Here is a 14,935-nt window from a genome sequence, read left to right as displayed (position 1 = left end):
CCTGTCGCCTTCCCGCACGCTGCGTACGGGCGCATGACCGCTGTTCACCGCTGGTTCGTTCCTCTCCTCTCGTACGGCTTCGTCGACCGCCTCATCTAAGGTCTTGGGGTCTCGGGAGAGCGTGAACCTTTTAATCGGATCCCTTAGCCCGTTCAGGAATTGGGTTCGGAGTTATTCGTCGAGGAGCCCTCTGCGGATTTCGCGCTCCGATTCGGGCTCCACGTCACCACGTCCTCCCATAGCCGTGTTGCCCAACGTGCGGAGCCTCGCTGCGAATGATTGCACGTCCTCAGCGTCTTTTTAACTGGAGCACATAAATTTGCGCAAATTTTCGCACTCGGGCTCAGTGTCGAACCGATTTTGTGCCCGTTCCTTGAACTCAACGTAGGTTTTAGCCACGGCCGCGGCCTCATCTTGCCATGCAAAATCATATGCTGCACCGACCATTTTACAGCATGCAATGCCTACCAACTGCGAGTCAGACAACCCGCCGAGATGTCCCACTGCCTTCAGGACATGCAAAAAAAATTCCCTCGCACTTCCCCGAGGGGGAGAGTGTGTAAGTGCGAATGCACGGTTGTTGATTGCGCGATTACGGTGGATATCGTGATCTTGGAGTGGAGAGTAGGCGCCCAACACCCGCAGTCACTCAGCGGAGAGAGGAGGAGGAGAGTAGCGCCCGCCGTTACGGCGAGGGCTACACGAAGCGCCCTCACGCGTCGGAATGCAGAGCGCCCGCTACGCGAGCGAGAGCTCTCCCGCCCGAAGTGGAGAGGAGGCTCCCAACACCCGCAGTGACTGAGCGAAGAGAGGAGGAGGAGAGTAGCGCCCGCCGTTACGGCGAGGGCTACACGAGCGCCCTCACGCATCGGAATGCGGAGCGCCCGCTACGCGAGCGAGAGCTCTCCCGCCCGAAGTGGAGAGGAGGCGCCCAACACCCGTAGTGACTGAGCGGAGAGAGGAGGAGGAGAGTAGCGCCCGCCGTTACGGCGAGGGCTACACGAGCGCCCTCACGCGTCGGAATGCGGAGCGCCCGCTACGCGAGCGAGAGCTCTCCCGCCCGAAGTGGAGAGGAGGCGCCCAACACCCGCAGTGACTGAGCGGAGAGAGGAGGAGGAGAGTAGTGCGCGCCCATCTCCCCCCGTTGCTAGGGAAGACGAGGAGGAAGACGAGGAGCGCGCGCACCCGCAGCTATTGCTATGCGGACGACGGCGGCGGACGATTCAGGCTCGCTTAAGAAGTGCATTCACACTTAAAAGTCAACGATGTTGACCCCGTGTCCATCTCCCGTGAAAGACGGAACCATGCCACCTAATGCCTTAACACTTACGCCTATCACGTTCGCCTGGGTCATAGTAGCCTTGGCCATGGTGTCTCGTTTCCTCCTAGCATAAGGGGGAAATCTCACGTTTTAGCTCTGCGATTTAGCTTACGTGGATCCCACCGCTGCCACCATGTGTGACGCTCGTCAATTGGTTAGTCACAACTTATATTAAGGTGGGTTCACGCAGAGCTTGGAGGAAATGAGACACACTGAGGCGGGTGAAAAAACATTAACAATTAGTTTAATGGGGTGCCTCAGTGGTGCCGGCTTCCTCACCAGGTTGGGAGGACTCGTTCGGGTTGCAGGGGTGGTCAATCGTCGACGGGACGCCGATGGGTCAAGTGGGTCTCGGGGCCAGGAGATGGAGGTAGTGTGGGGCCGGCGGCTCGAAAGGCCTGCGCGGTGGATCCACGGGCCGGAACGGCAGGCAGTACTGGACCGGTAGTTCGGCCGCAGTCAGGAAGGGGAGGCCGGGCAGGACCGGTAGCTCTGCGGGCTATAGGTGTGGACCGGGGCAGGAAATGCTGGCAGCGTGCGGGCTCTTGGGAGGGACGCGCTTTCGGATTGCTCCTACGGCTGCGTCCGAATGGCAAGACGGTCGCCCCAAGTCTGCCTTCACCCTCTCCGTTTGCTTCTCTTTGTCTCCTCCTCCTCCTACGTCCGAGCCGCGACGGGGGAAAGGGGGAGAAGGGCCGGCTTCCAGCGTCGGTGGACGACGCGGCTGGCCATGAACCCGCCCAACGCGCGTCGAGCAGGAGGGGAGCCTGGCTCGCCCCGAGGCAAAATGGAACCATATAACTTAACAACGTGACGGTTCGAGCTAGTTGGTACTCCATAGTGAAAAATTAAAGCGCAACAAATTTAGACAAAAGACGAATGACACAAGGACAAGCGCTTGTCCTTGTGTCATTCGTCTTTTGTATAAATTTTTTGCGCTTTAATTTTTCACTATGGAACCATATGTCCTTAGTGAAGCGGCCGCGTGTTCCCACGGGAAAATTTCCTGCGGTCAAATTTCCTCCATCTGGTCCGGATTAGCCAGGGCACGCACACGACCGTCACAGTATTCTTTGCGGGTGCCATGCGCAAGCATGGACAACGCCGGGCGCCCCTTGTAAAGCAAGTGCTTACTTTTGGTGTAAACGACGGGAGTAACGATGACAGACATTTTACTTGACGCCTCGCACCGCACCCATTACGGCCGGCAACAACAGCTTCGCCGTGAAAAGAAGGCAACGAATTTTTTGTAGGCCGCAAATCAAGTCGCGAAGAGCAGCTAATAGATTAAGAGCTTGGTCCAAAAAACGTATGCGTGGACAGCTGCAACACGACGTTGGGAAAACCGTACGGTGCCAAAACAGCACGCTACAAAAGTACACGCGCCAAGAGGGTACGGCGAAAAAACGCACACGAGAAGAGAGCAAAGCGTCAAAACATACCGACGGCAAAAAAGTGAGCTTTTACGGAAGGAATGAATGGGCAAGTATTTGTATTTTAACATCCGCATAAAATGCTCTCTATGAGTTCCTCTTCATGTTTTGTTAGTTCTTCTCGAAAAACATGCTCTGATTTCGATACCTTCGGAGAACACTATGCCCGTTAATGCAACGCACATGAGCTATATAGGTTAGAATGTAAAAATGATAAGCTCCGTTTTATATATCCATATTACATCTGTCCTATTTCTCTGCACAAATATTCTGCCATACGCTTTCAAAATTCCACCATATCCCATGTTTGCTGATTGAATTTTATGCCCTAAATACACATTCCTTGTTTTATATTTTATTTCTTAATGTAGTATGCACCTCTGCTGTGACAATTTATTGCGGTTTTTAACGCGTGCCGTCCGTCATTAGGTCACTGAAGCTATGTAGCGCCTGTTGGCCGATTTTCCTTCAGTTTCAGGAGTGACCACTTTTCAATTGCAACTTTAAAAATACAGTCACAAAAACAAAGCAAAAACGCAAGGCGTGTCTGTTGCGACGAGATAATCACGCAGTGCCACTCCGTGCTGACGATAACTAATTTTCGCAGTGCTTCCAGACGTGAAGGAAAGAGTGAAATCATTTGTCGAAAGTTTTTCAGGGCCCCTTTGACACCACAAATGCCAAACAAAACAGGTGTGGATGCCGCCAACACTTTCCTGCACTACCATTTGCAATTTCATTATCGCGAAGTCATGTCAAAACGGGATATTTTGAGCCTGCTTATAGCGCTTATCTGGAGCAAATACTGACAGAGAAGGAACATGCAAATATAGAATAAACGATTGTGGCAAAGTTCACAGCTCAAGCGCTTTTTAAGACGCAACCCTTACTTCGCAAATATCATAAAATGCCAGTGCCCGGCTTGGTTTCGTTTGATTTCGTTGGAATCTTTCGCAGTGCGTTCAAGCGCGATCAAAAGACTCGTGCATGCGGATGATAGACACAGCCTACCGTACCCACTAAGCATCTTTCCACATATATTGAACAGCCTGTGGTAGTACAAGACACTATTAGTGCGACCGACTTGGAAGAGGACGGCCTTCAATTTACATGTACAACTGCACATGCATTTACAAAACTTACTACCAGTTGAAAGTTACTACCACCTTACTACCAAACTTACTACCACCAGTCCCGGCCGTACATAAAGCGCCGGGACTGGTGGCCGAATTTGTCTGAGCGACGCCCCACTGAGATTATGTTAAAAAGAGTCTTTCTCAGGCTTTCGCGGAGGTGGAGATGGTATAGTAGGAATCGGGTGGCCTCGCTCTGTTCCTTCAGCGCCGACTGGTGGAACGGGCCCGGACGGCCAGCCAGCCCCAAGGCATCTTGGAATAAGGATGCCTCTCACTGGGTGGAGGCCCTAAGAACATCCTCCTGCTCATAACCAAAATAAATGTTTGTCTCTGTCCCTCTTTGGGATGCTCTTGAATAGTCACAAAAATTGAGACGGGAAGTGTGGAAAGAACTTCGAACTCATTATTTATTTATCAGGAAGCAATTTACCGTTAGCCATCCAACAATAGCGGAAAAGCTAACTAAGGTAGATTCGTGCACGTGTTGGTGTATAATTTTTGACGTATAAAGACGGCACAAGTGAAGAGGGACACAAAAGGAACAGCCACTGGTCTCACAATTGTGTATTGAAACGAAACTCCTCTCGATGTATCCCTTTTTCTTCCGTAGCTTAACCCCAGGTATTGCCTCACCCTCTCGCATTCAAAAAGACAATCTGAGCACAAACCAAGAAACGCTATTTCTTCATCTGTGATTACGACAGAGGGTTTACTTATGCAATTTTTACCATGTTCGTTTACAATAAGGCACTCGATCAGGTTTCGTAGGCAGAATACGCGAGATTTTTCAGTAAAGCATGACATTGTGCAGTCTTCAGGCTCCTTTAAAAAGTGTTTCACTTTGTGTCCGAGTAATGGGGAGTACGTGAGTTAAATGACAGCGTTTGGTTAATTAGGAACGCGTAAGCAGAACCTACACCTTATTACTGCCTATGGCATCTTGACCTTATATGTACTCGTAGTCCTTTAACAGTGCTCAGACCAAGAAATACATTAATAAACCTGGCGTATTTTGATTCCCAGGGCTTAGGTAATGTGCAAAAGTTAGTGAACTCCATTCAGCCAGTCACTCCTGTACAGACTGGTATTTATTTATTTATTTATTTATTTATTTATTTATTTATTTATTTATTTAAACATTTCTTTGTTTGTTTGTGAGTGCCCACCAACAGCACTAGGCCTTCCTTGGGTGGTGCACTGGAAGTACAGGGCGACACAGAACAAACGAGGAAGTAGTGATACTGGTTGCTAAGTGCAATGAGTAACGAAGTACAGTGTAGCGCCGCGCTCACACACACACACATACGCAAATACACGCACACACACAACACACGCACACACCCGTACATAAACCCACAAGCGCACAAATTACACGAGTAAGATATGAACACTGTGGTCGGGCATATTAGCAAGCACGAAAAGAGGGATCCCGAAAAACTACAGGCATCTGCAAACACTCATGTTCTAAACATTAGAATTTAAGTATCATATAGGAGAATAGAAATGGCGCGAAATACATTTAGAGTACATTGAAATGTATCAACAAGGAAAGAACAATGCCGGGGAGGCAGGGAAGTTGTCCAGGGTACTGTTCGGTTGGCTACCCTACTGTATTGACAAAACATACGCCCGCAGGAACACACGCACACACATGCAAACAAAAACGAGAACTCGGAATCCCTTGTGTACCATACTGAGCGAGCACGAAGAGCTTCAGATTCTTGCATTTTTAAGTGCACGTTTGGAAGATTTTTTTTGCCTGCACAGGAGTCTAAGGATACGTGAAAATCATGATTATACACGCGTTGCACACGGCGTACAGGAGACAGTATCTCTGTCATTGGTACATCAAAGCACATGTGGGACGGAGTGCTCGCATTGGTGCCCTTACCCGAACAGAGCTCACTAGTTTCAGGCTGTCGAATTTAGAGTGGACACACTTGAACATAAAAAATAAATCGCTCTTCGTGCGCCTACATTGTTCTTCTTCTAGGTTAAGCTAATTGAGGACATCGTTGTAAGCGTATTTTAAATGCGGGGTGTAGCGGCGAGAGAAGATGAGCGTGAACCTTTCTTGCACCCTCTCTAAGCTCAATGATGACGACACGCTCATATATCTCCATACTGCCGATGCAACCTCTACCTTGGGGATGACAAGGAATTTATACAGGACTCGAAAACACGATCCACTTGAGAAGTCTTTTGTTGCTCGAGAGATCGCACCCAGAGTCCGAATTATGGGCGTGCTACGGGGTTAATAACAGGTGTGAACCGAAGTTTAGAAACCATCAAAAACCCCAAATCCCGTGTTATATTTGCTATTTTCATCGTCTAAGAGTCAAGATGGCACGGCAAGGTTACAGGAGAATTCTTGCGAGTGCATGTAATAGCACCGGCCTTTAGCGGATCTTGGTCTAGGTAGTTGTTTTGCACCAGAGGGAAATCGCATGTACGTCGCTCTGAAGCTGGGCGCAATCTGCCTCTGATACTACTGCACGTGAAAGTTATATGTCGTCTGCAAACTGCAAGAGAGATGAATGTTTTACATTAAACTTTATATCATTCACAAATAAGTTAAACAGTAAAGGGCCGAGGGTGGAACCCTGTGGAAACCCGGGTTTGTTCAAAGAACGCGGCAAAGTTCAGTCGCGCATTGCTATTCAGGTGTAAGCCAAACGTCACTTGTGGGTTGAAAGTAAGGAGAACAGAAGGCGCATATCTTAATAAAAATAAAGAAATAAACAACAAAGCGATCCAATTTTTAGAGAGAAAAAATTTCAGGCGAGGTTCGAACAAGCGACTTTCTTAATGTAGTTGAAAAATGTGTCACTCACCGGTGGCCCTATTTCAGCGCACAGAAACGGCGTATACAATTTAGCATATCAAGCTATAGCTCGTCTTCAAGATTTGTCGAGTGTGCTTAGTTTTGTCGAATTTGAGAACTTCTGGCAATGACAACTGCAGTTTCCAAACACCGACCTTGCAGAAGAACCAAATAAGTTCGCCAGCATTCCCTATTTAAATCTAAAAAATCAACCGCACATGCCCGATCTTGCCGACGCAAACCAAGGTAGCCACGACCGCAAGGACCCACGACTAAAATTTCGGATATGTCGGGTAACAAAAGGAGAAAGTCATTCATTCAGAATTAAGAGGGGAGGAAATGCACTAACGTTAGTATTGGGGCATCCTCGATTTACCAGTCCCGGACGGTCCGCGGGCAGTCCGAGGACTGTGTACGGCCTGAAGTACCATCAGAATAGATGGGAAAATCGACCACCGGATCGCGTCTTGGGCAGTCTGCGAACGGTCCAGGGCTTATAATCGAGGAGGCCCATTGGATAGTTCGCCCGCATTCAACTCAGTGCGCAAATACGAGTGTGGTGTAGAGAATTTGTAGGGTGTAGTAACGTGAAGTTTAGAAAGGGTTGAAAATGTAGAAAAGCTTTGACGCTGCGGCTGGAATGACCGCAAAGACCCCGATTTATCCAACGCTGAATCACGGCTATGGCGACTGGTTCAAACCCAAACTTTCCTTGGTGGCTGTTTCTCGCACCGTATTTATCCTTCCATCTACGGCTCCCCCAATGACTCTGTATGTGACCCGCCGCGGTGGCTCAGTGGCTAAGGCGTTGGGCTGCTGAGCATTAGGTCGTGGGCTCGATTCTCGGCTGCGGCGGCCGCTTTTCGGATGGAGGGGAAAAGCAAAAAACTCCCCCCACCTCCCCGAAGGTGATCGTGCGGAAATGCGAATGCATTGGGAGCACCGATGAGTGCGCTGCGGCAAGCAGTAACGGAGAGAGGCGTGCGCTCCACTGCCTTTATATACATTTTCCGAGCGCAGCGAGCGGAGAGGAGAGGGAGACCCGCGCAACACGCCCGCCCCGCGCGTGAGCTCTCTCTCCCGCCGAGCTCCGCGATGCGAGCGCCCTCACACGCCCGAGCGCGCTCCTCCTCTCCCCTTGCCCTCCGCTACTCCCGCCCAAGCTACCACCTGCTCCGGTTGCTAGGCGCGCCACAGCTGTTGCTAGGGGCGAGGAGGAGCGCGGAGAGATAGCACCTGCGGGCGCACGCCGACGAAGCACAACAACCCCCCCGCCGCGCCGAGACGACGACGACGACGACGAAGGCAGGACTACGAGGCGCGCGATCACGTGCGCTCGCGCTGGAGGAATGCAGGCGCACCCCGACGGAGCACGACAACCCCCGACTAAGAAATGCATTCGCATTTCAAACGCCCGTGTTTACAAGATTTCGGCGCACGTTAAAGATGTCCAGGTGGTCAAAATTAATCCGGAGCCCTACACTACGACGCGCCTCATCGCCTGCGTTGCGTCGGCGCGTTAAACCCTACAATCAATCGACTCTGTATGTGGAACTGTCGAAACGCTCGAACGTGTGCTTTGGAACTGCCCCGTAACCCCGATCCCATCTTATCAGAAGCTCGACACTGGACAGAAGCTGGACAACCTGACGGTCCACTGGTAGTCACGGCGAAGGGCGCTGCTGTCACCAGTACGCGGGTCACCCTGCCCCCCTAAGGTGCTTTTGAAGACTCAATTAAACGTTCCTCTCTTTTTCGATTAAGCCCCAGCGCGCGGATGAAATGTACGACACAATCCCTCGCAGCTCGACGGCGACAATCAGTTTTCTGGGTAATAACATCCACGGCAATAGCGGGCGCTTCAATTGAGTTGGTTACAGCTTCTGAACACAAGCAGTTGTTTCAGTTTGTCTCGAAGCAGCCGATTGCTGATAGGTAAAAAAAATAATTGCTGTGAGGGAACGAAAGAGGGCTGAGGAATGCTAAAATCTGGCCCAGTACCTTGAGGCGGACTGGAAATCAGGAAAATTTACAGCTTACGATGACTGCAAACCAGGAAGCTGCCATTCGCCTTCTGGCGTTCGCTGACTGAACGCCGTATTTTTAGCATCGTTTTTTTGTTCCATTTGGTTGACGCGCGCTGACGGGGGTTGGCGCCGCATGTTTCAGACGCTCGAAATCGGCGAGAGTATGCGGCATGAGGTTGGGATCGTCTACCAGGTTTCGTCGGAGGGCTATAGTGTAGCTACAACTATGTGCATCACAGGACCGCTGTCATTGCAACGTAAATTTCTGACACATAACTCAGGGGGTTCCTAAAAAGGCTGTTACAAGAAGTCGCATTTTAAAGTTGGGATAAAAAGCTGACAGAAGATGGAATCTATATTATAGTGGCATATGCCGGACTCGGATCACAGTAAAAAATGGTTTCGACTCTACAGGGCAAACGAAGAATGATATAACTGAAAGAGAACGATTGGGTGAAACATCATTTATTTCAGTCGTGAAAAATGTTTCGTACAAATCTATTGCAAGACCGCCATACCCAGGGAATCTCAAGCTATTTTCCTTATCTAAGTTGTAGTTAAGCGATAGTAGGCAGATAGCACTATAACGAATAGATTGTGCGAGAAAACCGCGCAACTGTTTCAGTGTTCGGCTTTTGTAGCATGCTGTTATGTCGTATGCCCTCTTGTAGATGTGTCTGTTGTTGCGTGCTCTTTTTTGACATTTCGCTCTTTTGACGCTGTGCTGTTTTGTAGCTTTCTCTATTTGTCGCTCTGCTCCTTTGTGGGGTGCTCTTTATCGCGTGCTATTTTGACGCTGTGCTGTATTCTCGGGTACTTTTGTCGCGTAATCTTTTATGACGGTGCTGGCAGTAAGCACATCTCCGTGATGAATACCGAGCAATACGGTACCAAACGAAAGTAATACTGACAATTAAAGTAAAAATTCGAGTCAGTGAATGGCCTCGGCAATGTACGTTCTCTATAATAATGAAGGACGTGGCAGTCTGAGGGAAAATGCTTTATCGTTTCATCTTCATCGCAGAGAGCAAACCGACCGCAGGAGGTGAGACGAGCACCGTTCGTATAAAAGTTGACCCGTGGAAGTCTATACTGTAAGTTGCTTAGAGTAACCTCGCATAGGCGCGATTCCAGAAGCGTGAGCTCGACGTGTATGCCAAATCGGCATAATCTTCAAACGAGGTGAGACCACCCTCGGGCAACCTCGCCAAATGTTGATGTGGATGTATCCTAGCTCCGGGCAGTATACATGGACATAGGCAGACGTCAGTCGGAAGGCCATCTAACGATGACAGCGCCAAAGAGTGTACAACTTTGTTCAGCCATCATCCCTTACGACCAGAGACACATTAGAGGGTGATATCACTAAAATAGGAAGGCACCAGTAAACCGACGGTGGAAAGATGTGCTGAAGTTTTGGGTGATATCAAAGCGGGTCAAACAGCTAAGTTATCTAAAACAATAACGAAGTTTATTATCTGAGTTACGTTTTTCAAATTCCAGGAACTCAGCATAGAAAAGCGCAGTGAAGTAAAGTGAGCAAATCGAAAGCCACCACTCGAGGTGAGCACTGAAATCCCTAAATGTGAAAGCTCTCTGCAGGACAGAAAAACCACACCCTCGTGAGCTATCTCCACCCACATTCTTAGAGCGCGCTGTGCCACCGGAAGTCTACTCGACCTCTGCGGCTTTTATACCTTCTGTCTGAGCGCTCCTTTTAGGTTCGGAATCGCAAGACGTCTGTTGCTATCCGATTACGCTGCGACCCTCCCAGACAACTAAATTACTCACCGGACGCTGACTGTACCGGCTTTGTCAGTGTAACCCACGACCAAGTAAAGTTGGTCGTGGTGTAACCACCTTAAACGCCGGCATTCGTTCCCATTTAAGTGCGCATAGCTGTACACAGTTCTCCTATTTTCGTCCGAACGCGGCAAGCCTTAGGGCGATCCCTGCATAGCCGCGGCATTTGAATGCAGCGCCACTATCAAGATTAGGCGCATCCTGGTGCAATCATCTTCCGCAGTGCGTGCCCTCGAGGGTGAGCCCTGCCACGCGCGCGCACCGAATATCACCACGCGCCTAGCCCATCGCGCTTCATCGCCGCTTATAGTTCTGGTGGGGATTGCACACCCGCGATACATGTAGGAGGTCCACATCCCAACATAGTCCACAACCACCATCCCTACATACACTACTACCAACCTTGGACAGGAATATGCTGCTGAGATCAGAGCGAATCTAAACCCCTTTGTTTAAGCCTAATATCACAGGGGAACCTCTCCCAAGCAACCGCAAAAGAATTTATATAAAACCAAGAAGCCCTAGAAAGCCTGCAGCACCAGGTAGAAGTACTATCGGCTCAACAACTAAACTGATCAAAAAGCATGCAGCCGCAGAGGCACAGACCCTCACCGCTGCACTGCTATCGCGCTCTGCACCTTCACTCCGAGGGTAGCCCGAGTGACGCCAAATTTCGCCTTCACTCCTGCGCGGATGCTGGCCACATTTGATGAATTTCTAGTGCAGCGTTCGCTCGCTCTGCTGCTGCACATTCGCAATGTCGGGTATGGGGCTTTGTTGTATATTGTTGTTGATGCCATAACAAAAAATTCTAGCTCCTCATCCGGCCTCTTTCAACTTACGAAAGCCAAGATAACACAAGTGTATATACCCTGCAATAAAGTTTTAAGTAAACAACCGTCGGCTGCACAAGTATCAAGAGGGAAAAAAATGCATGTTGACAGCCTTATATTTGGTGGTTATAAACAACACGCAAAGAAAACAACCATCGTAGCTTCAATAAGGTGCCCATTCACCATATAAAAGTATTTTTTGCTGTGTGTTAAATGTGCCCGTCGGTACGTATAGCAATAAGCAATCGGGGACAATATACGCAATGCATTGAGGTGAAATTTATTAACCAGCATTATTTCCCCCGATACGTATCCACATAACACCAAACACCTACCAAGAAAGACATATTAATGAAAGCAAACATCGTTATTTCAGCCGAAAGAATCCTTAGCCAAAGTGCCCGAAACTATGTTTCAAGGAGTCGGAAAAATTATTTCACAGCCAGGGTACACAACATTACTCAGTTACAATGTATGGTTTCTCTAATATCTTACACTCTTTCCTTATGTTCGTTCTCTAATTGTGTACACTTTCACTGGCATATTAATGAGCATTCTTTCTGTGGTTTTTTTATTAGCTTGCTTTTTGAAGAGATATTCGGCGTCGCGTTTTATTTGTAAATTCAGGATGCTGCAGATGCCTCGTATTTTTTCAAACTTGCATTCTTTTTACGGCGCTTAGTACTTGCGAGCGTTTCTTTCAGTCATGAAATATCTCTGTATAAGTCTTTGTACGTGTTAATGCAAATGTATATGTGCATTTATATGAAGATAGCTATTTATTTTTATTCTTCTTTTTATTAATGACTTTGAGGTCTTTTTAACATTTGTTTTTATCATTTGCGTTTTGGTAACCTCATGTCTTCTCTGTTTCTGGCTAGACTCACCCTTTTACCTATTCCTCTGATGATTACAGCAATCGCTCTGCTGAATTGTATAAATATACAGGTCTACTGTGACATAGATTACCTGAAATATTTACTGACGTCACAGTGCTGCTGTAACAGTGTGCAGGGTGCTGATTACGTCTGTTCGACCATGTGTAACATTATTCCCAGTATTCGTCAGCTAAGACGAGAAATAAGAACGCGCAAATAAATTTCAGATTTAAGGCCGTCTTTATGATAAAGACCTGGTTCCAGTCGTGGCAAAGGCGATTAGTGTTCATATTATAGTAGCGCGCGGGTGTGCCTTTGTCAATATAGAAAAGCCAAAAAAATTGAGAATATCCGCCTCGCAATAAGCAATAAAATAAACTACGTTGGGCTGTCCACGTATGAAGTGGATGAAAACAGGATGCTCACTGCTATAAATTGTTGCCGGCCATAAACCATACAAGCAAACAATGGCCTGCGCGGCACTACAATGGCGCCCCTTTAAGTAATAGAAGATCTTATTGCTGGCCGTTAGCTACGCGCTTCCAATACGTATAATGGAAACTCGATTGTGAATTCACTCAGCAGGTGTGGTCAAAGCACATGGGTGGAAAAGGGTATCGAAAACCCATCCCAAATTTCCGCACATTCCAGTAACTATGAAGGGTTCTTGTCGTGCGAAATATGCTTCTTCTTCTCGTAATCGAAAATTCTACCGTGCGCAGGTGCCCATGTCTAATTTAAAAAAGTCACAAAAAAAAGCACATATACTTCTCAATCAGCAACGAAAAAACAGCGTGCGGCCCCCAGGTATCAATAGGACCAGAACAAGAGGCTCGAGAAGCAATCAAATGTACATCGAAATTAGTATACAAATGAACAAAATTAGATGCCGAAGCTGGAGCTCCTCAGTGGTGCCCATGTATTTAACACAAATTTTATTACTGGAGTTTCGCTATGCGCTTCCGCAACGCATAATCAAAACTCGACATTGAATTACTCAGAAGGCGTGGTCAAAGGCATGGCTGGACATGAAATTCGTATTCTAGCTAATTTTACCCCATTTGCATGACTTTCGCACAATGCGTGCCATTTATTAATTATTTATTGACCTCAGCAGTAACGTGGCCTTCATCCAGGAAATCACTATTTAAAGTGATGACGCCAAGAATTCTGTACACTGCTTTGCTCATGGCGATTGGTGTCTGCAGACCGGAATGCAAAGTCATTATGGTGGTTCGAATACTTTTATTACGAAAACACAATCCTTTAATATTGTCACCTGTGAGAGGGCGTGGGAGGAAAATTTCCACTCGTTCAGTGTCATTGGCGGGGAGATCAAACCTTATAAAAAGCCAGAACTCGGAAAGCCTTTTTGTGCTCCTAAAAACACCCGGTACGGAGCGCACCCCGAAATCTAATTGATGGGATGTTGTTACGGCGTGCAAGGGGCCAGTGACTTGGCACGCGAAGCGGAAAGAAGGACGCTTGGACTCTGGTTCTGGCCATGGTTTTAACGCAAAACCAGCGTAGTAGATGTGACGAGGAATCCCTACTTGGCGCACATGGTGGCGCGGCGAGTCCCAGGCATGGTTGACTCGCTAGTTTGTCAACAGCGAGTTTTTAAAGCTGGTATTCAGGACCCTAATTCCTGTAAACATTTCCTACAATGGGCTGGTGTCCTGCTCTATTACCATTAATCAAAAGTGTCCCAAAAAAATTACGACTAGCTAGTTAACGATTTCTCACCGCATCCCAAATCCCGATTCGACAAAGGGTGAGGGAGGCCCTTGATAGCCAGGAGGTCAACAGAGTCGACGAGGATACGTAGCCAAACTTCAAAAGAAACATTAGGGCTGCCCCGGACTGGGTCTGCTCCGTACTTCATTTTGTTCGGCTTGTATTTGCGAAAAATGTATTCCCCTTCTGTAGACAACGGATATTTCTAAGTGAAGAAGTCTAAGTACTCGTCTTATATTACCATTTTTCGTTTCTTACGCCTTATGTTCATAGCGGCTGTCTCTACGTTACTGTTCATTTATTCTATGAAGGTAAAGATTTGTTATTATTGGAATTCATAAACGGACTAATTTCTTCAGATGGTAAAAACCCACTTGAGAAGCTGTGTATTTGTCTTAAGAGGTACGAATTACAGACGTACGTTTTTTGGATATTTGCAAGTACAAACTTTCTGCGGGAAGAAAATACTTCATGGGCGTGCTGATAATAATGTATTACAGAAAGGTTGTGGCGTTTTTTCGGGACTGGAACCTCAGTGCGTACACAGCTGCCATGCTGAGAGGCAGTAAAATTCGCTCACCGGAAACCTCAAGTGTATGCCGCTTGTTTTCAGGACCCTGGTTCTGATGTTGATCAACTCAGTAGGCATCGGCGTGCTGGGTTTGAAGGTCGACATCCTTGTTTAAAGATGAAATGGGCGAATTTCAAGCCGTAAAAGCTCGCTATATCACCACTGTTGACTGGATTGGAGAGAACGGGTTGTTCGAGATCCGGCCAAAAGCTGGTGATGTCGACGATCAACGCCTGTACACTGACGCTTGCTTTCTATAGCCGTGAAGAAACAATCCTCCACTCAATTCTCGCAGCTAACAATATCAATATTTGTTACGGCGTTAACAATAAACGACGTAGGCCACCCATACAGAATCCCAAAAGAAATCGA

The sequence above is a fragment of the Haemaphysalis longicornis genome, unplaced genomic scaffold (genome assembly GCF_048455015.1).
Source record: "Haemaphysalis longicornis isolate Haplotype H1 unplaced genomic scaffold, Haemaphysalis longicornis Haplotype H1 scaffold_10, whole genome shotgun sequence".
Lineage (NCBI taxonomy): Eukaryota > Metazoa > Arthropoda > Arachnida > Ixodida > Ixodidae > Haemaphysalis > Haemaphysalis longicornis.
The sequence above is the reverse complement of the archived record's forward strand: the minus strand, read 5'-3'. Positions refer to the sequence as shown.